Consider the following 27417-nt stretch of genomic DNA (forward strand, 5'->3'; position numbering starts at 1 on the left):
GTATGGTTATAATTAATGATACTATACATATAATAAATTAATAATTATACATTCAAACAACAAAAATTATAGAACTTTACTTAAAATTAAAATTACGATCCGCATACAATATGAAATCAAATTTGGTGTCATTAAAAAAAAAAATGAATAGTTGGTTTTTGTGGTGCCCCTGGGAAGTCGGGGCCCTGTGCGCCCGCCGTTAAATCCGCCCCTGCGTATATACGGTGTCGAGATAATTCGTCTGTATCAACTAGCCCCGGTCTCCCCTGCCGCATGCAGTACCTACATACAAACATTCTAAATGACGTTCAAGCACATTTTCGAGTATTGTTCAATGAAATACGTAGCTGTCTCGTGTCTTGCATCGCACGAGGGAAAACGAGCGTAAGGAGCAAAAACAAACGATAAGAAGCGATAACAGCTGCTTCAAACTTCGAGGCTGCAATCAAAAGTAGAACTTAGTTTTCATTCGAAATCATCGTATCTGTCAATTTCAAGGCATTCGTTCGTTTAATTTCAATCCGCATAAGCACATATCACGTTCAGTTCTTTTCTATTCGGTCACGACCGGGCATGCTGGAAAGCAAGAGATTTCCTTGGACGACGCGCCCAGCGAACGAAAGCCCTAACCAATGTTTTAAACGGAATCCCTTAAGTCTGTTACATCTGTTGCTACGCGACACAGTTGAAACTTGTAATTCACTCGAAACAAATCGCGAGTACTTGGCGTTATCGCGAATTATTGTTAGCTATCTGTCCAAACATTTTCGCCTCAGTTATCCGAAATGATTAAAAAAAGACGGCGCGAATTGCCATCTGATTAGCGCCAGCTAGAAACGCAGACGTGAAACGCGACGGTGCTCATTAAAATGTAAACGAACATAGTAAATAATCGAACCGATTACATGATTGCGACGCGCACGAACTGTTACGCAATAGCCTGGACACGTGAAACGAGGCATCTCCATGCTTAAATTCTAAGTGGAAAATGAGAAACGTATAAGAAGCTATCCAACTGCGTGGCGATAAGTTTATCTCGTGTAACTGAAGTTTTAGGATATCGTACAACTTGCCCCCCTCCCTCCCCTCCCCACCCCCCTCCCCTCCCCCCGCACCAGCACCATTTTCACCGATCCATTTGTTGCATCGCTCCAATCAGAATTAATGAGAAGAAAAATTCGACTAGGAGAAATATGCACGCACATCTACCGTTTTACGATCTTATCTCATTCGCTCAGCTGTCGCCGAAATGTGTACAGGCACGATTTTCTCTTTATCGCACTGCCGATTAATAGTGGAGCACTCGTTTGTATTCTGGTATCGTGTATTCAAACAACAACGTCGCGCCGTGCATCTCAAGCACGCGTAAAAACATTCGTTCTCTGCTGTTTACCCGACAGAGCGTGCCCCACGATCGGGCAACTGTTTACGAAATGCCCTGCGACAAGAAGAATTCTACTTTCTTCCTTTCCCCACCGGTTGCCGGATGCCTAGCGCCGAAGAGATACCTTTATCGACAGCCGTTCGCAGCGATAGAATACGTTATCTTCGCTCGCTTGCATCATGTTTATTGCTTTCGAGAATGTATTGTCAAGGTGAGGCCTCGCTCGTGCCTCGTTTACTATGCTTGCCTACGTTGACAAAAGATGTCACGCGAGACGACAAAAACACGGCTCCTATTTCGCCCGCACTTGGCAAAAGATGCAAACGTTTCTTTATTTTTTTTACTATCCGAAGAAATACACGCGAGCATGGGCGTGGCTAGGTTTTCATTCAGGGGGAGAGGGGGAAGGGGGGGGGCAATAAATATTGAAACAATTTTTGTTATTACAATTTATATACGTACGAACCAATATAACCGGTGTCGTGTAATGCGGAATTACTTCACAATTTCATTTATTTTTACTTTGTAATATACTAATTTAATTTTGAAGGAACGATTAATTTTTTTTTCCTGCCTTAGAGAGGAGAGGGGGGGCAAGCTCCCGCCCCTGCCTCCCCTTCGGTACGCCCATGCACGCGAGCGAGAATTGTTGGGACAACCTACGCGGATGTATACGTGGTTATCTATTTAGACTGACAAGGGAACATTCCGAACCTGAAAATTCTGATTTTAATGTAACTCGATGAATGTCGAGCATATTGAATTACAGGAGGAACAACTTTTCCGTCTGCGGAAATTCACTGTGAAAGTGTGAAATCAGCACTTGAAGTTATCACGTTTTCTCGTTTTCTAATATTCGAGTTGAAAATGTTCCGTTGCGGGATTTACCGTGATAAAAGTATTTATATCTGCAGAGGCTAGTAGAGCAAATGCATCGAAGGTTTTACTAATTGTAAGTGACTAAGCTCTCATCGTTGTTCTCGTATGTGTATCGCATTTTAAACTATTCCAAAGGATTGACAATCGAATGATCCGTCGGTAAGGTAGTATTCCGTGCAGAGCACGTCTTCCGAAGCTGTCGGAAGAGAAAGGTTAACATTCTCGGGCGAGTGTATCTGCTTTCCGCAGCTCTGATTGGTATACGTCGCCAGCGGAGACATGGATTTAGCGATCCGGACAGATAGCAGTGGAAACAAGAAAAGAGGAGTCGCTCGTTAGAGATTCCATCGATCGCTCGAGGCCCACGGTCCCACGTTCTCGTGCAAGTCCGCCGTTACGTCACTGGCGAGGAGAGCCGCGAATAATTTCTGCCGTCGATTCGTGACCAACGAGCGCCCACGGGCTGGCGATGCGTGCCGGCAAGAATTTTCCGTCTCGTAACGATTGAGTGGACCCACGATCGCGTCGGATAATCGCTTTCAATGGCGGGACGGGTGGGGGATCGTAGCGGTCGTGGGACGAGGAACGCGTGCGCTGAAAACGCTCCTCTACATAAATATCGCGGGGCGCGCGACCACGGTAGTAACACGAGCTCGATCAGACGCTCGTTGCCTTCATGACCAGTGCCTTTTAACCCGTTCGCGACAATAGACGCGGCAGCGCGCGAGGCGCCACTCTCTCTACGTTCGCTCTACGATCATCGATCAAACACGCAGTCATCTAGACACCAGTTTTCCGCACCTGCTGGACCACTAATTGCACCAACGGTGAGTAGTAGCGTTGACTTCTATTTTTGTTTCTTTTTTTTTTTACATTGCGCAACGATCGATTTTTGATCGATGCCACTGGCAACGAAGACAAGAAAGGGACTGGGAGTCGAATGTTTTCTTCGTTCTTGTAAGTGGAAGGGAACCGATAGAGAGCGTTCTCGGACGAAACAGGTGATCCACTTTGACGAGATCCGCGAGAGTGAAGGATATGGTTCGATGCAACCTACATATAATTTGCGAGGTTGTTAAGATAGAATAGGAATACATAGTACGTACCTAGATACATTAGTTTCGACTGAACGTTCGCTGTAAGTTGCTGCACTTTTCTATTTTAAATCTATTTTGATATTGGTAATGATGTCGACAGTGGCGCACTCAGGATTTAATCTTGGGGGGGGGGGGGGGTCGAGTTGAACGGCTAAACGTATTCTTAATACAAATTCAATAAAATTCATTGGGTGGTTATAAACATTTATTTAAAGAATAAGATCTGGTTTTCGTTTCGTTTTACAGAGCTGTTGAATCACTTCAGTTGCGGTTACATTAATCTCTCTGTGTATATAGAGCAAAGCCAGTTCAATCGCGATTGTGTCGTGGTAGATCTTGAATAAGTTTTCAAAAGTGCGTGAGGTAGAAAATGACTTTTCACTGACGCGTGTTGTTATCGGAAGCGTTGCAAATATTTTTAATAACTTATCGACGTTAGGATATATCGTTTTGCGACATTTCGAAGCTGCATCAATGGCAATTTTGCATGGAGCTATTGGGGACGGTTTTTCAAATTTTGTACACCATAACTTGAGTTCGGCGTTCAAATTTGCTGGATTTGTGGAAGGCAAATCGCGGTCATAAAATTCGCACAACCGATGAAAATTTTCCCGCGGCACTTGCTGTTGGGCCATGTTTTCCATTTGGTAGACGAGTGAAAAACTGTTTCAAAATTATGCGGTGCCGAGTGAAACGTTCACGCAGTTGGGTGAAAATTTGATCAATAAATGGAATGAAAATAGTTCTCCTGAAATACTCTTCTACGGAATCGGCTGGAACATCGGACCTGAATCTTTGTTTTGTTGCGGTCCTTGGCATTTTAATGTCGATATTAAAAGCATTGGCTTTCATACAGGCTTCACTGTGAGTGTCTCTTTGAAAGAAAAATCTGATGTTTTACGAACGGCATTTAATTGGGCCGGAACATCTTCAACCAAATGCAAGGCAATTAAAAAGCCACTGCCAGACCTTCTCAATATTTTACACAAATGGTAAGGTGCGCGCAAATATATTTTGCTAGCTAAATAAAGATATTATAAAACTAAATTCGCATAGCGAATTACGCAAAAGTTTTGCGTTAGAGCGAGTCTCTATCTTCCCAAGAACTGATCGTCTCAAGACTATGAATCACTGCATCATATAATTCCACCATGGTCATGATGGCTTCGTGGCGTTCCACCCACCTAGTCGGGCAAACTTGGCGTAGTTTCTGCCTCTTCGTATCCGGTGTATGTTCATCAATATCGTCAAGAAGGACGTCCCGTCCCTTAGGGGTATCGGCGAAATCGTGTAGCTTTGCAATTATGGTTTTACAATTGCCGAATTCAAACTACGTGATGCGCAATGAACGTGTAAAGCTTGCGGACACAGTTTTGTTTCGTTATGAGCTCGGTTTGGTCTACACGATACGGACTTCTCGCTCTCCCCACCACTTCTGTCTCACACTTGTCGGGCGATGGCGAGAGCGAGATGGAACGAGAGCGAGCGAGAGGCACTGAGAGCGAGCGAGAGGCACTGAGAGCGAGCGAGAGGCACTGAGAGCGAGCGAGAGGCACTGAGAGCGAGCGAGAGGCACTGAGAGCGAGCGAGAGGCACTGAGAGCGAGCGAGAGGCACTGAGAGCGAGCGAGAGGCACTGAGAGCGAGCGAGAGGCACTGAGAGCGAGCGAGAGGCACTGAGAGCGAGCGAGAGGCACTGAGAGCGAGCGAGAGGCACTGAGAGCGAGCGAGGACGGTACGAGACAGACAATGCGTTGATGTTTTTTCTTGCTCCGTCTTTCGGACGACTGACACTAGGGATGGGCGATGTTGAGAAAGTATCGATGTTGACATCGATAGCTAAATATCGATAACCGATAATCATCGAACTCAAATCATCGATTTTCGACAACATCGACGATTTTGCAACAAAGCGTAAAACGAACAAAACAGAACAATAAATTAACAACATTAATATTTAAAAAATGTTTTTTAAGAAACAAACCACTCAAACATATCAATTATGTACAGTAGCGGGCAAAAAGTTACCACATTTTTGTTGTGTTTTGTTTTGGCATTAGCTTGAAGCTGTGGTGTTACGTGGTGCGTTCGTAAATTAGCTTAACCCTTAACTGGTATCCTGGGGTCGCTCGTGACCCCAAGCACCCAAAGTTCGATGTACTATTTTCGGTTGTCTAAGTTGGTAAACTGAATTTCTTATTAATTTTAAAATAATAGGTTAAGTTTCTACGCTTCTATTATTTTCTATATTACCTAAGAAGAAAATATTCATAGTGGTTGCTCTAGTGTCGACTTTACAATTTTCTATGTCCTTTTTTATTTGGGGTCTGCCACGACCCCAGTGTACCAGTCACGTTTGCCAAAAACAGTATACCAGTTGAGGGTTAACAAAAGCGAATATTATCTTCGGTAGTTCATTATCGATGTTTAGTCCCCCATAATCGATATTTCGTAGACATCGATGAACATCGCCCATCCCTACCTGACACTCAAGCGTTTACCGTGAGCACGAAAACCGCTTCGCAAAATCTTGACGCAGGCCCGGTTCACGGTAAGCGCTCGCGACCATCGCGCACGCTCGCCGCGCACGCAGCGTTCCATCTCGCCCCCCCCCCATCGCACAGTGGGACGGATCGCGAATCTAGGTGGAAAAAAATAAGTAATGGCCGATTTTTATACTTTTCAGGTTGAAAAAGACGAGCAATATATTTTTATGAATACAAAAGTATATATACATATTGTTATTGTTTCAAACGCATGTTAATAAATTTTCACATAACAGTTTAATTAATAAATTAAAGATAGAGGGTTATAACTCGTAAGATGAGCTGGCACTAGCATCCGAGTCTTTTGAAAGTCTATTAAAACTATCGTCATTTTGATTAGAATAGGGATCGTTTAAAATTTCTAGTCCTTTCAGCAAATGCAATGTACCTTTTGAAATAGCTTCCTTCTTTTTATATGGTAATTCCCTGGAAGTATTAATAAGCGGATCTGAAGAAAGTAGTAACGCGTTTAATATGTCCCTGTTTGTACGAACCCTTGACATTTTTCTTGTGTGGCATTCTCTGCATCGCTTACAGCAGGGGTGCGCACTAAGTCTGCCCCAGGGCAGTCGGTGAGCCCTCGAGCTCGACCGTGGTATGCTCACCCCCCACTCCTCGGTATAATGTCTCGTGGTGGGGAACTCTATGACTGCAAAGGCCGTATGCCTGTTACAACTACAAGCATACTCGCGATAGATATACAAGACCAAACGAAAACGTACAGAATTTTATATTATATTCAGAAAGTTAATTTTAACAAATTTGCATAGGTAAATTTGAGTATTTGCATTTGAAGATATCTAATAACATATATGTGATATATACATACACAGTGGGCCACAAAAGTATTCGGATACTTATAAAGTTGGTCCAATATTAGATCCATACGTGAATATACATATATTTCTATGTATAATTTGTTAATATTTATTAATCGTGGATTCATTTTTCTTCAGTTTGAAACCTTGAGTACAGAGATTGGAATTATAATACTCAATACATTTCTTTTAAAAATTCCCCAAAGCGTGCCTTACTTTCGGAGCGTCAAACTCTGGAAACCCCTGCGGCAGCCTGTGACGCTCCGCTCCCACTACTCCAACCGCTCCCCACTCCGTTGGCGGACTCGCTTGTTCTTGGACGAGCTCGAATGTGCGCTCGCGCCCGGAATTGGGGGTCCTGTGCACCCCTGCTTCACGCGCTCCCGCACTAATCTAGCCGCAACGAATTGGGAAATATCGTGAGAGCGCCATCTACTAAAGTAAGCTCTGTAATCGGGTCAATCGCGTTGCAGGACTGCTGTCACACAAGCATTGAAATATTGCAACAATGCTTTTTGTCATTGAATAGTCTGTTAAATTTTACAAAATCGATCATCAAACAGTCGAAATTCACAATACTGCCAATAACAGGTGGCAACTGACCCGATTACACTGCTTTAATTTTCGCCACCAGATGGCGCAGCGGAAATAAGAAAATGCCAACACTAATACCCGGAACAAGCTGAAAAGTGGAATGCGTTGTGTCGGAATATGCCAACACAAGTACTAAAAGTTTTTTTCGTATTAATATCTCGGAAACTAATAAATTCTCGAAGCAACAATTTTAGATTTAGGGTTCACGCACCCTTCACACCCCTCCCCTCAAACCCGGTGACGATCGGCCACTTCGGTGACGGGGCCATTCGGAAGTATAATGCCTATACGAACTATAGTGACTTAGGTGTGAAGTCACTCCGCGGGGTCTTACCCGACACCCTGCTGGGTACTGGCCGCTAAACGTGCCCCCCTACTACCTCTTGCAGGACTGTATTTAGAGAAGACCAGGACATAACCTAGAGCTCTAAGGCTCTAAGGCTCTAAGGCGCCGGTTTACTGCCTACTGGCGATTAGCAAGGCAAATTAATACAAAAGTGAATAAATAAACTAAATATACAAAAATAATAATAAAAAATAAAAAAATAAAAAAATAAAAAAAATAAAAAACAATAAAAAATAAAAAAAATAAAAAAAATAAAAAAATAAAAACAATAAAAAATAAAAAAATAAAAAAATAAAAATAATAAAAAAATAAAAAATAAAAAATAAAAAAAATAAAAAAATAAAAAAATAAAAAATAAAAATAATAAAAAATAAAAAAATAATAAAATAATAAAAAAATAAAAAAATAAAAAAATAAAAAAATAAAAATAATAAAAATAATAAAAAAAATAATAAATAATAATAAAAAAAATAATACAAAAATTATAACTCGACCATCTCACCTTTCTGCAGCGAGCGATGGTCTTCTCGTTAGCTTTGAGAGGAAGAGTTAACATGGCCAAATACTTTGGCTGCATTGTCCCTCAATATCTATACTATCTTATTATCCCAAACATTAAGCGAAAATAAACTTAGAAGTATATTTTACCTCGGCGGGAGGCGCTGCTGGGTAAAATTTACCACAGAGGCGCTAGTTGCGAAAATATGAGGCCTGTTTGAGTTTTTGTTATAATTTTTTAAAGAACTTGAATAAAGATTTTAAGGTATTTCATAAATTTTGTTTGACTCTTCAAACACTGTATTTTAACATAAAAATTCCAGAGTTAAAAAAAAAATTCTGAAACCGTGGTTTTTTACGTTTCAATTTTGGGCATTTTTGACCCGGTAGCGACAACCTGTGCTACAATATGGGGCGCGCCTCCCGCCGGGTTAAATACGATTCTGTACACCGCTGGTTGAGAAAAGAGGTTAAATGTAACCTCAATTAACCTTTTATAGCCTATAAATCCAGAGAAACACAGAAGGAAGCGAAATGACGCTATCCATTCAACTGTTTGGATTCTAGAGAACTAATTGGTCTGCACTTTAACGCACTTTCACGTATAGAGTCTGAACTACAGCGCCTCGACCAACTCTCCGGCCCGACCGCGTCTTCCGGATGGTACCCTATTCTGTTTTCTGGTGGTTAATATATCTCTCAATGGCTCTCTTCGAATTATTATCACCTTCTGTAACTAATTGGCCCTGGTACTTCACATTTCGACTTTCCCGCATTAGTAGGTGAAAAAAACACACGATATATTGAGCTGTTTATTCTGAAAGTGGCGTAAGTCCATTTTCCAGAAAAATTGAGTTAGCTATCTTAATAGTTACATTTTTACATGATATTTTCATTCTGAAGCAAATTGTTACTAATATATTTAAAGTCATTAAAATTTTGTTAAACGAAAATATGCTGGTTAATGAAGTGATGAAAAAGTTTATTTTAAAGTGAGAGTTTCAAATGGATATGGAAAATATTGTGGAATAAAATTTTTTGAGATCACAGCTTCATGTTTAATTATCAAGGTAGCAGTTTAATTATCAATGTGCAATGAATTTGTTATAATCAATTTAATCTCAAATTTCACTTTCGATCCGCTGACGAATTCAGACGGGTCTCCGGATATGCCCTTGTAATTTTCAGCAATTTGTTAATAATTTGTTCAAAACAAATTAATTGCATGTTACAAAGTAAATGTTTGCGGGGCATAAAGCAGTCATAACTAAAACTACAGCAAACAGATAAAATGCACGAAAAATGTATTGGAATACGCGACTTGAATGAAAAAAAAACGAGACCAATCACAATATAAAATATAAGGACTTAATGGATTTATTATATTATATACCACCTGCACGTCATAATTATTTTAAATTACTCCCGCATACAAAAACTGGAGAAGACTGAATAATAATTAATGAAACATTATTAATTTTAATGTAAAAATTAATTAACAAAGAATAAAAGTTGAATACTTTTGATTTTATAACATAAAAGTATACATTTATTTTTATTTCAAGGGAAACTTACTTTTCCTATGGACTTGTGCTTTCTTAAGAATTGAAAACCTTATTTCATTGATTTTGAAAGTGGCGTAAGTCCAGTCATAGCCACCAAACACATATTATTTCTTAAATAATGTTAATTATGCTAATTGGGATGATAAATTTGACAAACTTGGAAACCCAAAAACATTATATTACTAAGTTATCTGTTACCCACATTTTTAAATTTAATCCAACGCAAACCCTTCGATATCTCGATTCGAACATAAATGGACTTACGCCACTTTCAAAATAAACGGCTCATATATTAGTAACAATTTGCTTCAGAATGAAAATATCATGTAAAAATGTAACTATTAAGATAGCTAACTCGATTTTTTTGGAAAATGGACTTACGCCACTTTCAAAATAAACAGCTCAGTATATATACAATATGCACTATTTTCAATACGCGAGTACGCAAGCCATGCAAATTAGTCCCAACCATTGATATTGGAAACTTCAACTGTGATTTGTGGTACTGGCACAGATTGCAGGAAATTTAAAATTAGATGCCGATTTCCACAACTCTTTCTCATAACATCTAACGCATCGTCCGAATTAAATATTTCCACATTCAACCATGCGATGTCGGAAGAATTATTTACGACTACTTCGGGCGAATTCCACCAACGCCCAAATCGCCCGCGAATTTCATTAGGGTAGGTCACCCATCTTTCCCCAGTACACCGCCCCGTGATGCTTAACTTCGGTGATCTAACGAGAACCGGTATATTCATCACGGCTACGGCCGCTGGTAAAATACTTTACTTTGCCAGAGTTGAAAAGAGGCATAAATATGAGGTTCTCTTTTTTTTGTTGTTTAACGCCAAACAAGTTTCAATTGGCGGCAATTACAAACTGAAGGATACAGTAATGATATAATGGGCGGACAATTATCTTTTGTTACGCTAATGCCGGTCGATATTGTTGGGCATCCGTTCGGACTACGAACAATGAACAGGAATAAAGAATCACTCTTTATTCACCAATAACAGAACAGTTTTCTTTTCTGTCAAAAGTTCATATAAACAACGCTGATAGGCAAATAAATATTTAATCGAATAACAAATTACGAATCGCTCGAAATATTTACATTATGGGTTATAATAATTTAATGTAACTTATTCAATACGAAATTAATTATAAATACAATATATGTAAGTTGTATTAGAGGAAGTGGAGTATATATACTTGGAACACCAGTTTCTTTAAGACGAATAAAGAATTTCGGCAGAGGATGGGAACAAATAAAGCTGCATAATATCATAGGGAAACTAATAAACTTTTATACTTCAAACTCTCAGTAATAATAAAAAACAAAAAGTAGCTGAAACTTTGGTGTAAATGAAAAATGACAGGAAGTATCGATTTCGGTAAGGTGCCAGGTAACTTGGAATACCGGTATTTCAATTTACCTTCAGTTTATAAACTTAAAGAAACATATAGTTAATAAAATTATTTTTTTTCTGATCTAACGAGGCTCAAAAATCACAATATTGGAATACTCTTAGGTAAATATAAATGGACAGCGCTGGCTCAAATCGACGCGGCGCGGTTGCCGTTACGCGTAACACAAAAGCGTCACTAACAAGGGAAGATCCCGAACGCGAAAGTTCAAATAATTCTGAAGCTTTGTGAATATGTAGGGGATTTCCTCCTGATTACAACGCAATTTTTCATTGCTGCCCAAATTCACTCGAAGGGGGTGAAATTAACCCCTGAAAATTCGGCTATTTTCCGATTTTGCGTTATAACTCGCGAAATGTAAGAGATAGAAAAATAGTTTCCAGACAAAAGTTACTTCTCTTAATTAGATCTATCATTTGGTAAAAAAATATTTTACAGTTCACGAGTTATACAAGAAAATCGGAAAATAACCGGATTCTCAGGGATCAATTACACCCCCTTAGAGTGAATTTGGGCAGCAAACAAAAATTCCGTTGTAATCAGGAGGAAATCTCCTACATATTCACCAAGTTTCAAAATTTTTCGAATTTCCGAGTTCGGGATGTTCCCTTGTAAGCTTTGGAATATTCCGAATTACCTTCATTTTCGGTATTCTGCATTAGCGACATGGTATTGAAACCTAAAATTGCATGTCACGCTTTGTGTTCTCGAAATTATCGCAAAGCCGACACAGAATCGTAGGGGGGACGCGCAAACGAGTAGATTAAGCGTTTAACTCTAACGTTTTGAAATATTTTAAGCATGACTGGGAACTAATGAATACTTGCTGGAAAAGTTTTGCAGTTTGACGTTTTCTTACTCTGCAGATTAAGTCGAAAATCTCACAATGCTTCATCCACAAATGTCATTCGTTAACAGGTCAGTAGTGCCTATTGTCTACGGTGTTACAAATTAGATACCGTTAGTAGTTTATTAGGTCCTCCGGTATCCCAAATAACCCACAGTACTCAAAATATGCTGCACTTCCTCTAACAAGGAACACTATTCAATTGATGATGGAATGGCGCAGATTTGTTTATATAGATCGAAAATACATGTCACAAAGATCACAAAAACGTAAACTAAAGATGCTCCCAAAAGCTGGTCTGACCTTGAAAAATCGACAAAGGCGGAACTGGGGTAAAGAAGAAGAATGAGGGAAACTAAAGAAGGAGAATGACAAATCCGTGTGTTCAAATTTAATTATCTCGTCAATTAATTTTTTCTAATTATTATCTATCATTAATGAATTCCCATTCATTTACTATAATGTATTTTCATATAATATAGATATTTAAATTTGAACAGACAGATTTGTCATTCTCTTTCCCCCATTTTTCTTTTTTCCCCGGTTCCATCTTTGCCGATTTTTCAAGGTCAGACCAGCTGTTGGGAGCATCTTTAATTTACATTTTTGTGACCTTTGTGACGTATACTTTCGATCTATATAAAGAAATCTGCGTGATTCCATCATCAAATGAATAGTGTTTCTTGTAAGTAAAATCGCAACATGCCTCGATCAGTTTTTGAAAAAATCAGCTTCGAGCAAGTTATTTGCAAAAATATTGATGTGGTAGCTTATTCCAAATAAGCATTAGCTATTATCTAAAGAAATTATTTGCTTGAAATAACTATGCGGAACCGTGGTTTGGCGTTGAGCGGCCACTTGGTTTTGCTGCTAGGTACATGTATCCTGCGATCATGGCCAACCCATTGTGTAAATTTTCTATTCATTGCGCCGTTTTTACAAATTCGAAGTAGATTTTAAGAAGTAGCATATTCTCCACCTGAAACATAAATACGAAAATTAAACGAGGCGATATCTTGCCTAACGATCTTTTCCTCGTCTCACAGAAACAATATTACTGACACTTAAAAATTGTAGATCTAAAATTAAATATAGTTTTGCGAAGATAACGTTATTAGCACGTTTTAATGGCTCCCAATCTCCATTAGTGTTAACACTTTAAGTGGCGCAAGATTTTCAAAAATTCTCCTCCAAGTCTTGTGCAGCTTTTGCTTAAGGGGACCGTTCGGTTAAAATTTTTCAGAAAATCGATTTTTTTTTAGAAGTATAGCGCCTATCTGAGATATAGTGACTTAGGTGTGAAGTCCCTCGGCGGGGTTTTACCTGACATCCTGCTGAGTACTGGCCGCTAAACATGCCCTCCCCCCTCCCCCGCCCCTACTACCTCTTGCAGGACTGTATTTAGAGAAGGCCAAGGACAAAACCGGGGCCCTAATAGAAAATAAAACAGAAATTGAAGATACGGTTTATCATTATTAAAAGACATCAATCAAGCTTTGATTAATTATTATATTGATTTATAAATTCTCCACTACTGTTCTAATGCGGTACATATACCTTACTAAAATGTATTTGTATTTAATATGAGACAATTTTTAATAGCCAGTAGCAAAGCTTAATTGATGTATTTTAATAATGATAAACCGTATCTTTAATTTCTGTTTTATATTCTGTTAGGGCCCCGGTGTTGTCATGGTCGTCTCTAAATACAGTCCTGCAAGAGGCAATAGAGGGGGGGCACGTTTAGCGGCCAGTACCCAGCAGGGTGTCGGGTCAGACCCCGCTGAGGGACTTCACACCTAAGTCACTATATCTCGGATAAGGTGAATGTCCCAATTTCTGCTCATGTCCCCCAGTTCTGTTTTTTTATTATTGTTATAAGCGTCGCGGTTGTACTATAGTTACAACAAAATAATTCTAAATTATTTAAAATGAGAGACTCATGATTTTTCGACTATTGGTATTCGATAATTCGGCAGGAAATAGTTTCTGCAGTAAAAGTTCTTATTTAATAACAAAAACAGATACCGTATTGTGTTCTGGATGTAGATTTTTTTTTTACTATTTTTGATTATTTTAAGTAGAAAACAGGTGATTAGCTTTAGGGTCAAGTGAATCACCGTTGTGTCCGCATTCCTACTCAACAAAATTCTAGCAACATAACCTCACAATTCAATATATGCTGTAACCTCTATTTCTGTTCGAAGGCATTTTATTTTTTGTTTATCATTATTTTATGTTTTACTCTTGTGTTATAAAACATCTCCATAAAAGGTGTAACTTATTTTAACCTGAAAAGGCAACATATTATGTGAGCAGAAATTGGTACGAATGGTGAGTAGAAATACGTACATCGCTATTTTTCGTGAGCAGAAATACGGACATTTAAAGCATTATTTTTAATTACAAATTACTAGTAGTTAAACATCTTTCAAATATCTTTCTTAAATAGTTTTCGACTGGTTGGTTTATTATTAAAGAATTAATCAATTACTCTGCAAATTTTCATCACAAACAAATTTTTTACACCTTCTTTCTGACGAGTAACCTCTTAAATCAGCAGAAATTGGGTCATTCACCTTAGGCACTATATATCATTTAAGAAGGAACCCGTTTCGCGCATGTAGAATAAGCTCATTGGCTCCGAGAAAGCGTTGGTGGGGGTACAGCCAATAGTGGCTTCTCCCGGCACCAATGAGCGTCAACCTGCGCAGAACCGGTCTAAACCCGTCGGTCGGCAGGTTCCTTCTTAAACGACAGGGAGTATATATTGTTGTATTATAACATTCCGAGAATATCCTACGAAAGTTTCACATCAACATTCGTAACGGTATAGTTTCTACAGTCACGCAGGTGTGAGCCGAGAACACGTTTCTCTCGAAACACGATATTTCGAAACGGTAACCACGATTTCAAAATAACTAATGAACCGATGCGAGAAAAACGTAATTGAACTCGCTACCGCAGCATCCTATAATATAATTTTTTAAAACTCGGTTTTTTTTTATCTGCACATAAATATGCGGGAAATCGTCGTAGTTTTTTTTTGCCGCAACAACGAATATTGCGATAGCCATTGATATAAATTTTCAGAAATTGTTTGAATTTTGGACGAACCTATTGACGAACCTAAATTTTGTGGTTACCGTTTAGGCATCCCTTTTTGCCAGCACTGCACTAAGCGCCACCTAGAAAATGCATCAAGATCGAAAACATGAAACCAAAATTCTTGTTATACCCTAACGAGTGTATCAATAAATGCCAAAAATATTTTTCAGCATATTTTATAACCTCTTCTCGTAAAAAATTCATCGCGCATTTTTTTAGCGTTTTGACCGGGGGCTCTCCTTAACTCGTCTCCAGCAAACATTCAGCGGCACTCGCGCTATAATCTCGTCACTTTCCGAAGCCGTGGAGACGCGCCATAAGCCGCGAGCAGGATGCAAGCTCCTCGGCGCGAAAACACGCCGACGCCAGTCGAAGCCAATCGACTGCTCATTTAGACAGTGTTGCATGAATGAAATATTTCTATAGTCAGACCGTTGAACATTTCCACATATGATAGAGGTCATTGCCCGACTTGTGAGGCAAACAAAGTACGAGGGAAACGATCTTGCACTTTACTCAGACCAGAACAACTCGCCGATTGTTATTAGCAGCGTACATTGTATCGCGTCCGATGAATAATTCATCGCGTTACAGATAAAACTGAATCATTTGAAGTTTGCGCGTCGCGATTCAAGACACCGCGTTTCTCTCTTGGCTGGAGCCTTCTCGAGGGGGACGAATCGCGTTGCGATTAAATTGGAGCACCCTCTTTCAGGTTCCCTTCCTCTTTTGCTGAGATCTCGGTAAACCACCCTGCGAATCTTTAGTCCTCCTTTCGCTACATAGAAACGGGTTACATTTCAATCTGTGAGTGGGTATATTAAAAATTATTCGTTGCTCTGGTTGTTCGATTTTCCATCTTCAATTTCTCCTTTAAAAGAATTTTTTATGTTAAAAATGTGGCACTCCCAGAAAAAGCAGGGTGGGGCGAGGCATGTATGGTAATTGGGGCAAATGAAATAACCTCGAGATCATTTTTTTTAATAGAATTGTGTACATACTTTTTTACTCGCGAAGCGTGGGAAATTAATTTTGCCGACGTATAAGAATTTTGCGACTTAAGTGCTCCCAGAAAGTCTGCGTGAGCTCCAAGGGAAAATTAGGACCAACCTCCGACGGCAGTGACCTACATCAGTTAAAATAGAAGATGTCGAATTGCATGAAAATTTTATTTCTCCGAAGCTGTATCGTCAGGTCACATTACCACCTACAGTGTTTTCAAGAAGATTATGTATCTGAAAGTTTCAATTACATGAACGCTGTCTGAAGTGTTCAAATTCAACGGAGCAACGGCATCTTGTAAAAGGCCTCTCTTAGAAATTCTTAGGAGTCGAATAATTGAATCATAATTTATCATACAAATACCGAGGGGAAATTGTAGTTTAGAATTAATTATTCAACTGAAACTATGTAGGTATAATTTATTCATTTATTTATTTCATTACGAACGGGTAAGACCCATTTTTGCCAGAAGGTTTAGAAGACGTAGAGTAGAGACACCGCGTTACAACAAAACAGAACAAAAGAAAAGAAAACTAAAGCTAAAAAGTAACAGAATATAAAAAATATAACCCGCAAATTTAGAAAATTATGCAACTCGGTGTGCAAGTAGAGTAGTTCATCCGTAACGCAACCCTATTTTTTGTTGGTGCCATAGTGCAATTTTTGGGGGTGAAATCACCCCTTGAAAAAAAATGTAGAGTTTTCTTTTCCGTGGAATATTTCGAGAACCGTGAGAGATATCGAAAAGAAGTTTAAACAAAAGCTGCATCCTTTTTTTATATCTACAAAACCGCGTAAAAATAATTTTCGAAAAAAACATATTTTTCAAGTTACCCTTACCATTAACCCTTAAAATTAAGTTTTTGTATTTTGTAAATGTATGTCGAAATACCTCTGGATAATCTCTTTTCACACATATATATAGTTTATGTGTTATATTTTTTTTTGCAAACAAACAAAAACCTCTGTTACCGAATTTGAAGTCCATTTAAGCAGTTTCCATTATTAAAATGGTTTCTTAAAGCCATATTTAAATTATTAATTACATAAAGTTTAGACAGCTTTCAATTATTTCAGCAAGGCAGTACGTACCTAAAATTGCATCCAAGGTAAAACTCATTAAAACTAATCAATGACGTGCATGAATCATTATGATAACAGCACATTCGTACATGCATTACCTGAAGCGTAATCTTATTAGGCTATTTTGGAAACCACGCGATAAATTAATAATCCGTGAAGATTTACAATGATTTTGCAAAGTATATTATGTTATCATTAAAATGACGCAGAATCGCATTGATGCTGATAACCTTGTCGAACCTTCCGAATTACATAACGCAAATGTATATGAATTTTAAATAATTATAAATCAATTTTACTTAACTACCTACCCCACTAATAACATAGATATATAATATTACAGTTAAATATTATAATATTACATTAAAGTTATTAATATTAAATTTAATTCTACATTTTTTTCTAGGGTTGATTTCACCCCCCCCCCTCCCCAAAATTGCATTATAGCATCGACAAAAAATAGGGTTGCGTTACGGACGAACTACTCTACTTGCACACGGAGTTGCAAAATTTTCTGAATTTGCGGGTTGCCGAACATCCCTTGTTAGGTCACTGTCTCCCTCTCGTTGATGTCGCTCTGAATACGCTGGCTTTAAATGCTGAAAGAGATCCAAGGAAGAGATGAATCTCGTCTCTAAGCAAATTGTAATATTCGTGAAGTAATAAGTTATAAATTAAAAATAAGCGGATGAATTACAGACAGGCGAATGATTAAATAATTATTTTTCGCAAAGGCTACTGCATTAGCATTAGAAACTCACATGCAATAATAGTCACTTGTTATTTTTCGAAATTTTCCGCCGCATATAAGCGCAACACATCGTGTCCGCCAATTAATTCCGATAACAGAGTTGCTAGTGGCTCTGGGATCCTATTGTGTCATTACGAGGTCCATGAAATACAAAATTCGAGTTTTGACCACACATAAAACTTGGGTAGGTAGGGTAGACCGGGGGCGCGCAGTGGGCCGGATTTAAAATTTCCCACCTTTTGGATCTTCCTTTTAAGATATCGGAATGAAATTTACGCCTAAAAATAGGAAAAAATTATTCCTTTCTAATGATGTATAATTTAATATCTTTTACATTTATTTATTTATTTATTTATTAATATTTTTAACTTATTTGCGTTAAAAAAAATTTAATTTTCTTTATTTGGTACCTTATTTAAAGCCCTTTACAGTGGTTTAAGCAAAATGTTTGGAAACTTTTCGTTTCCAAGTTATAAGGAAAATTCGAATAATAAAGAAAAGTAGCAACAAATCGGTTTGTTTAAATTAAAGACCAGACTTTTGCGATAAATATTTTCTTTTATTAGTAACTAATAACAACAACCCATTAAAAAATATTTTCATATGCATTAACGAAAGTTTTGCATCGTAGCAGTATAAATTCGAATACGTTAGCATTCTTATCAATGAGTGGTTGTAGCTGCGGCGGTAAAGTGTTCCCCTGCGTTTCAACACGATGATTTCATTATTAATAGAGATAAATTTAAATTTTCTACAGTTATCCCCAAAGTCGACAGCTTTGACTTTCGTAGATTGAACACCGAGAAGTACTGGTGGCTCTCGGCTGACAGCATTCATATGGCGGAATTAGCTGCCCGTCGTTCCTACCTTCTTCAGAGGACACATTCCTAAACTAAAGTCTGATTAGTACCTAATTTTATATTTAATGAACGTTAAGGCCTAGTCATACTATACCTGCGCTCCTATGTACAAACTAGTTCTTAAGTTACCACATAAGTTTTTTTTTTTTTGTACAGTTAGTATAAGTGCCATAATGGGTGGGGGGTTTCTTCCACCTTCCTTCTGGCGGAAGGGCTTTTCCCCTCTTTAATAATCATCAATGAATTAGAATTGATGTGCTACGTGCAATTCTCTTGAGAATTTATTTTTTTTTGCCTCATATTGTAACACCAAAGAAAATTTTTTTGACGAATTTGTGTAACTAAGAGTTTCCACAATTGGAACAATTAGTTTTCTCTTAATTCAGAATGTATGGTTTATGTTTTTTCTTATTTGTTTTTATTACCAATTTTATTTTATAATGTACACATTTTTTCAATAAAAACATCTTTTAAAAAAAAAAAAAAAAGTAAAGTGTTCCCCTACGACGCTACAGGTCGCCGGTTCGAATCCCCTTGGGGGAAAAGAATTTTCTTTGAGAAAAAGAAACACCAGCTTTTATACTTCTATGATTCTGCACACACACATCGTTATTTATATATTTGGCCCTATATATTTCCCGAAACGTTGCAGGAGGCTGACATAGAAATATTACTGCACCGTTGCGGCAACGTTGCGTGCAATCTTGCACTGCAACCATTCTGTAACTTTGCTGCAACGAGAGTGTGCTGTATGGGATATTGCATGGTATTTTTCATTCGGTTAAATACCAGACAATACTATTATCCTTCTTTGTAACTATTCGGTTCTATTGCGATACAACCAACCCCGCTTGCGGATGTTACAATCGCCCCCGACTATGCTTTTGAACTTCAGTTATAAATTTTCACTAACGGGTCGCATAAAAGTACTAAGTAACGATCAGTACTACTTTAAAAAAGGTCCAATTACAGGCTAAAAAAATCGAAAAAGCACATACTTGCGAAGGCAATGTTTACATTGCAATTTTAAGTCAGTAAGAAAAAGTTGCTTTAGGGTATCGAAAAGTTATTTTCTTCACTATCGATGGTCCATTGCGTATCTATACTCCTAGGACGTGGATGCGTGTATTCCAAATGTCATTGTTCATCATATATCCAAAATCGGCGTTAATATCTATTATATATTTTGAGATATTTAGCGTGTTACATTCGCCCCCCCCCCCCCTGTTACTACCGCCCCTGGTCTACCCTACGCGTGCAGCGTTATATGAGGGATACCAAGAATCGTATTTATACGAGGAAAACATGATAGTAGGACGAGGATGCTTTTACGCAATTGATCGTTAGGAATGAACACGATATTTCGACTCGGTACTGGGAATTCCAAATTACCAGCAATTAAGAAGCATCCACGAGCCTCTGACGCGAACGTTATCGCGAGAGATTCTTCTCATTGCAATCTTATCGAATTATACCTACGCGACTGTTCTATACAACACGGATCTCCCTCTGAGAACTACAAGTCAGCGCGAGAACGTGTAACAGTAGCGTAGAGAAATGATATCTACTGAAATTAGGATCTGCCTTTTATGGCAGAAGTAAATTTAACATCCCGAGTTAATAATAATAATAATAATAATAATGATAATAATAATAATAATAATAATAATAATAATAATAATAATAATAATAATAATAATGATAATAATAATAATAATAATAATGATAATAATAATAATAATAATAATAATAATAATAATAATTTATTCACGGGGCAAGCCCATTAAGCGCAAGAAAAATATAGGAAAAGATAATTACAGTAAGCTACAGAAAAAGAGAAAAAAGAGAGAGAAAAAAAAACCGCTAGACATGAACAAAGATTACCAGGTAGGTACATGGGAAATAAGCTAAGCTAAGTAATGCCTTCCGCAATAAAGGCTCTCCGAGTACAAACAGAGTTGAAACAGTTGCAGTGAAAATACGAGGAAAATCGAGCCAGAGAGTCTAGACCTGGAAATATCTGTCTGTGGGAATAGTTTGTTAACCAGCTAGGATATTAAAATGTCGATCCAGCCGCAGCTGAGTAAGTGATCCTGAAAATTATCTTCAGCGGTAGTAGCAATCGTTTTCTATTATGCTGTTCTATCTTTCCCTGCGTAGACAGATAGCGACACAGTGCTATGACTAGCGTGAATTAAATACTACTTAGTCGTCGGAACCGAAGCAGCGATGCTATTAAAACGTTCCGCGTCGATGTTTTCCCTGGGTGTTGAATGTCGCTAGGCTCGATACCTGCACCTATTTGCCTACTACAGATCATGACATTGATAACAAACTGCCACTTCCGTAAACACTCGGATTCAACCGGTTTCCACGCCCTGACAACTGTCTATCTCTTCTCGATTACGCTAAAACTATGACGTTAATTAAAATCAAGTTAGATAACTGAACCGAGCAGATATTGAGAGTAACTGACACCCAATGTTCCTACCGCTGGCAGTTGAGGAGGGGTGTCTCGCATCAGTGGCCCCAAAAGTATGGGTACTTTCAGGAATTTATAGAGAATCAACTATTGGGTGGATTCTTCTCCAACTTTACTATACATGCGCATTGGTGGTTGGATAATACCCACGAATTGTTTCATGTTATTGAGCTGTAAAAATACCTGGAGTGAACAGCAGTGGGAAGAAGTTGAGGCGACAGCGGTCCGAGGGAAATAGAAGATGAACCTATCCTTCTTCTTCCTATTATCCCTCTCTATCTGTACTATCGTGTAGTAAATTATAGACGTCCTGCCGTGATCTGTGCTATGTTCGTTGAGCCCAATGTTATGTTTCATGTAATACGTTAGCCGTTTTGGTATTACGGATAGCAGGGAACCGAACCCTAACCCGTACCCGGTTCGGTACGCCGTACCGCCGACTAACCCGCCTAACCGGGTAACAGAATTCCTCTGTAACCCGACTAACCGGGTTAACCGGGTTAATGCGGTTACAGTAATATTGGCAGAATACAGGGGTTGGAGTGCGTATTAAGAAGTGAGAAATCTTCGACTTCCTACATTTCTAATCAGATCTTTCGCCAATGAAACTGACACCAAGAACGACGTGATTCGGACCATAATGAAGGAAATCACATGAAAAATTGATTTATATAATTTCAAGTTGACTTTGTTAATAATAGTCCGATTTCCATGAAATTTAGTATGATTATCATCGGAAAAACATAAGGAATCCATCGACATTACTTCCATATCGATACGATAAAGACTAAAGAATTATTTTTTTCTGAATCCGGTATGAATCCTCGGCCGACCGCAGCGAATTGCGGTTGGCGCCCCGCAGTTAAGGGGTGAAAATGAGACATATCCATTTCAGCGTAGTAAGAAATTCTTTATTCTTTATCGTATCGATATGGAAGTGACACCAATGGATTCCTTATGTTGTCCTGATGAAAATCATACCAAATGTCATGTAAATCGGACAATTTTTACACAAGTCTACACTAGGCTAGACTGTCTTATTTTACTAGTAACCCGCTCGTAGCGGGTTAACCCGGTTACTTCGGTTCTTTCTAGAATTTGAGAACCGTTCCCTCGCGGTTAGTATGGGTTACAGAAACTTTCCTTGGTTAACCGGGTAAGGGTTAGGGTTACTAGGCGGTTCGAATTCCTTACGGATAGCGAGAAACGAAATGGTTGGAGCGTGTTGTATAAAGTTTTGTAAAAGTGGAAGATAAGTGAGGATGTTACTTTTCATAGGTAAGTGGAAATTTAAATGGGTTCAAAAGTATATGTTGTTGCATGTTTGGGCGTGTTTTACACTTTTCAAAACAGTTGGTAATGGGGCTAGGTAAGTTTTTATTGTTTTCCTGCGTTTTAAGCAGGATGGCGTTTCAAGCTTATTTTTGCTTATATTGCCCAACGAACTATAAGTCCCATTTTTTTTATCCCTCCTCTCTCCTTCGGGTCCCAGCAGCAGTGGCGCACTGGGAGTAAGGTGGTCTCCCATCTTTCCACAGTAAACCTCCCCGTGATGCTTAACTTTGGTGATCTAACGAGAACCGGTGTTTTCCATCAGGGCTACGGCCGCTGGTAAGTGGCTAGGTAAGTACTATTGCGAGATGAGAAGAAGACCGACTACTGTCAAGGACCCATTTCCTGATCATAACCCAATTCCTGATCAGTTTAGGAAAATAAAGCAAATAATAAGCTCGTTATGATACAAATTTATTCTAACAAATTACTAACTAGTTATGAAGTATTTTGAAATTTATACGCAAAATTTGATAGCTCATAGTAAAACGTGTGGAGGTGATCAGAAACTGCTCCCTTTGCATTTTTCACTTTCAAAGTTAAATTATAAAATAATTATTATTATGTGTGCACTTTTTTTAATACCAAATTAAAGATAAAACATAGATTTACTGAAGTAGCAAAAAATCTTTTAAATTTGCTTAAGTTTTCCCTTTAGACGTTTAAAAACCCGCGGTAGTTACTCTTAAGTGATCAGGAACTGGGTCCTTGACGGTTCCCGCAAGCTGAATTGTCACATGGGCGAGGGGGATCGCCCGCTCGCTCCACCCTATCCCCCTCCAAGAAGTCCTACTTTTCGGTTCTTAGCGGCTGTCCATATCCGCGAGCTGTCGTGATTTATTTCGTTCGCGTTTGGCGTTACGCGGCGGACTTTGTTGCAATGAATTGGGTGGAGCGAGCGGGCAATTCCTGTTGTCCCTGTGACATTTCTTCTCATCTCGCAATAGTACAGTATTGTCTCGTTAGCGGCTCGCTAGTCGGGACCGGCGTTGAGCCCGTATCGTGAACGGAGCCCTAATTCCGAGTATTCGTTTCTCGTTTCCTTCTGGCCGAAGGGGGGAGCGAGATGGAACACTTCGTGCGCGATGAGCGTGCGCGGTGGTCGCAAGCGCTTACCGTGAGCACGAAAACCGCTTCGCAAAATCTTGACGCAGGCCCGGCTCACGGTAAGCGCTTGCGACCATTGCGCACGTCCGTCGCGCACGCAAAGGACGGAGTGTCAGGCGTCCGAGAGACGGAGCGAGAAAAAACATCAACACGTCGTCTGTCTCGAACCGTCCTCGCTCGCTTTCAGTGCCTCTCGCTTGCTCTCTTTCCATCTCGCTCTCGCCATCGCCCGACAAGAGTGAGACAGAAGTGGTGGGGATAGTGAAAAGTCCGTATCGTGTACACCAAACCGAGCCCGTAACGAGACAATACTGTATCTTCGGCGCGGAGCGCTCGCGCCATCTCTCAGATTTTCTTTTAAATATGGGGAGTATACGGGCGGCAACTGTTTAAGGGCGGTATTCTCAGTCGCTACTAGGTTAGTAGAGGATGCCGCATGCTTAAGCATTTACTTAAGAGGTTAGGTTAGGTTTACTCTTTTTCTTGGTATAAATATACATTTCCCTTTACACCAAAAATGGCATTTTAAGAGTTTTCTTACATAGCCCAACGAACTCTAGTCCTATATTTACTTAAGAATAAGTAGCGACTGAGAATACCGCATGCCTAAGCATTTACTTAAGAGGTTAGGTTAGGTTCACTCTTTTTCTTGGTATAAATATACATTTCCCTTTACACCAAAAATGGCATTTTAAGAGTTTTCTTACATAACCCAACGAACTCTAGTCCTATATTTACTTAAGAATAAGTAGCGACTGAGAATACCGCCCTAAGATTCAAACGTGAAATATACGTTTTGTAATTTGTTGTTTAACGGGTTGTACGTGGTTGCGTGTATAATATAATGGTCCCAATAATTAAAGCTGGATTTAAAGCAGTCAATACCAGTGTATTTCGACAAAAAAAGTTTGCCAAGAGGCCTAAAATTATTACAAAGTTTTCATGTAAGTGAAGTTCGAGAGGAAATCGATGAAAATAAGAATCATCACATAATTGGCCACGTTTCAAGAGAAACAGCCGGGGTGAAATCTAGAAAATTGAAGCTCTGGATTTTTATGCTCCGTATTTGCACAACCAACCACGCAACATATACGACGTGCACGATTAGTCTTCTTTACAAATAACTATTTCTAACACTATTTCAAAGTGCCAAATAGAATACAAACCGAACTCGCGGATTCTATCAGGTTAACTATGATTCTGACGAGACTTTAGCTCGATCTTACTAAATTTAGCCAACTCGTACACGTGACTGTCCTACTTTGAACCAAAGAGGGTAGAAACCAAAGGGTTTATATAGTCCCAGAAATGAGTGGGGATGCGTTAGAAATTTCCATATAAGGAAATCCTTCGGGGTCGTCGTCGTGTCACTCCCGTTCCCATGATCGTGATGCAGATGGTCGAGAGCATGGCCCCCCATTAGTGGTGTAAGATCAACTAAAGGATTTTAGGGCGTTTTCCCTTCGCAGAGGCGAGCTGGAAAAGTGGTTGAGAGCGGCGTATGAGAAAATTCCACATACGTAACAGAAGAAACCCTCTTTCAGGCGGATCCACGGATATCAATTCCGTGACGGTTCAGTGCCGTCAGTATCACTGGTCTCTTTACGGTAGTCTCAAACTGACGCGGACAAGTTTAGCCTGAACTGCTGCATTCCAAAGCAGGGAAACGACATTTTTTATCACTCACACCCCTGCGACTGAACCGTCACAGAACTGACACCTGTGAATCCGCCTTAAACCTCCTACAAATCTGCACATTCCTCGCCTTCTACGAAGCCTTGCCTTGAAATATTCTGCATGAAACTGATAGATCAGGTGTGCAGTTCCAATTGCCGGAATATCCAGCTCGCGCATATCTGTGTAATCTACTTACTCAAAGTTCAAGAGCGATTTGCAACGGAAGGGTGGCAATGCCAGTGACGAGTGGCACCTTTGGCGGAAAACGAGTGTATTCCACTGCGATTTGTATGCGTATACCTACGTAGATGTTTAAGAAGCGTACCAAGGCAGTACCCTCAAAGAGGATGGACATTAAAATTTCTAATCTCGCCTGCCACGCACGTTTCTTCGTTCGAGCTGGTGTAATAATCCAATTTACCTATGTACGTCTCTGATCGTGAAACAAGCAAGCTGATTAATAACACGGAGAACCTTGGAGCATACGCGTGCACGTGATGGCTCGTTTTTTCGTGCGCGACACACTGAACTCTCTGCGACAGCCCCCGCCCCGCGGGATGGGTCATCGGGTAACTCGAGAATCACTCGGTTATGTTGTCGCGAGTCTCCATGGCGATGTAACGGCGCTACGAATCGATCCACCGGCTGTTGCTTTCGCATTAACGAGAACGGAGGCGAGCGTGGCTGATAGCAACACGTGTAATCATCTGGGGACGCGTGTCCGCTCGGAAATTCGTGGCGAAAGTGTGTCACTAGGCGTTGCGATTGCTACGAATCATCCCGAACGGTCGAGCTCGGGCTCTCCTTATCCCAGAGATAGTCCCTCATCGATACCTTGGTGTTTCATTTGCGACTGGTCTGGATTTGCGGAACCATTACCGTAATATTACTTGTAAGGCCATGGACACCCTCGGTTTCATCGCCCGTTTTGGTAAACACTTTGAACATGTTAGGACATTAAAGTTGTTACTTGTGGCACTTGTGAGGCCGCAGATTGAATACGCGCCGGTGATTTGGAGCCCCAGACGCAAGCAATATTCCAACTTAATTGAAAGGGTTCGGCATAAGTTCCTGAGGCTAGCCATGAGGGCATCAGGTCACCCTATGCGGTTTAGTGACCACGACTACGGCCCCCAGCCTTACTAAAAACGAGGCTTCGTACTCTTAACGACCGTCGTGTTTGTTCGGATCTACTATTCATCCTACAAAGTTTTCCACGGTCAGATTAACTGTCCAGAGCTTGTTGCAAGGATTTCTTTTCATGCTCCGCAACGGTCACTGCGTCTGAGACCCCTTCTTGTATCCCGAGTCCCAAATTATCATTATTACTCTGCCGATCCCATTAATCGTGCTATGGAGGAGCTAAACCAGTGCCCCGCTGAATTAGATATTTTCTTAACCTCCTTCGCCTCGTTTAGGACTCTGGCACTTAGGAGACTACCATCTCCTTAGTTTGCGCTCAGTTGTTTGGCGGTGTCGTCGCTTTATATTGTTATGTTTCTCTCGTTACTTTATTGTCCTGAATTGTTCAAGCTCTGTATACTAAAGGGTTCTCCCGTCGAAATAATAATAATGTAGATCCCTCGACTACCGGACACAGGGTCTATTTAGCCTCATCCTATGTGCCAAACCACTTGTACTACTTACTGCTCGTTAGTACCGCTTAGAGGAAAAAAGAGACGAAATATTCCTCAGCCTACCTAGGTGAGCTATGTAGTAATACGTAATTATGTAAGCTGATTGTAGAATCTGTATGGATGAAATTATTTTGTGGGTCAAGATGGACCCAATATCCACCGTGTACGTATGTAAAGGTTATTAACCCCGTTGCTCCCGAGACTCGCATTTCCCATCGTTTGGGTTCATTTTTACGACACGCCAAAGGCAGAGTATATTCGAAATAATGCAGCGGTTATGAGATGTTCGCACAGGATAGACTCACACATGTGCAGTGTAACGATAAAAGATAACTAGTAAGCATTATTATCCGCCTCTCTCACGTCAGTCA

At 39.6% G+C, this 27417-nt stretch overlaps 1 protein-coding gene across 1 annotated transcript in view; it reads left to right on the forward strand.

Annotated features, from left to right (window-relative positions):
• The first annotated feature begins 2812 nt into the window (after positions 1 to 2812).
• Gs2 (glutamine synthetase 2) overlaps positions 2813 to 27417 on the forward strand; it is a 51335-nt gene continuing 26730 nt past the window's right edge. The window contains exon 1 of the mRNA XM_076820163.1: positions 2813 to 3090. The gene's annotated coding sequence lies outside the window, so the exon portion shown is untranslated. The remainder of the gene's footprint in view (positions 3091 to 27417) is intronic.

Source organism: Andrena cerasifolii, chromosome 1 (assembly GCF_050908995.1).
Source record: "Andrena cerasifolii isolate SP2316 chromosome 1, iyAndCera1_principal, whole genome shotgun sequence".
Lineage (NCBI taxonomy): Eukaryota > Metazoa > Arthropoda > Insecta > Hymenoptera > Andrenidae > Andrena > Andrena cerasifolii.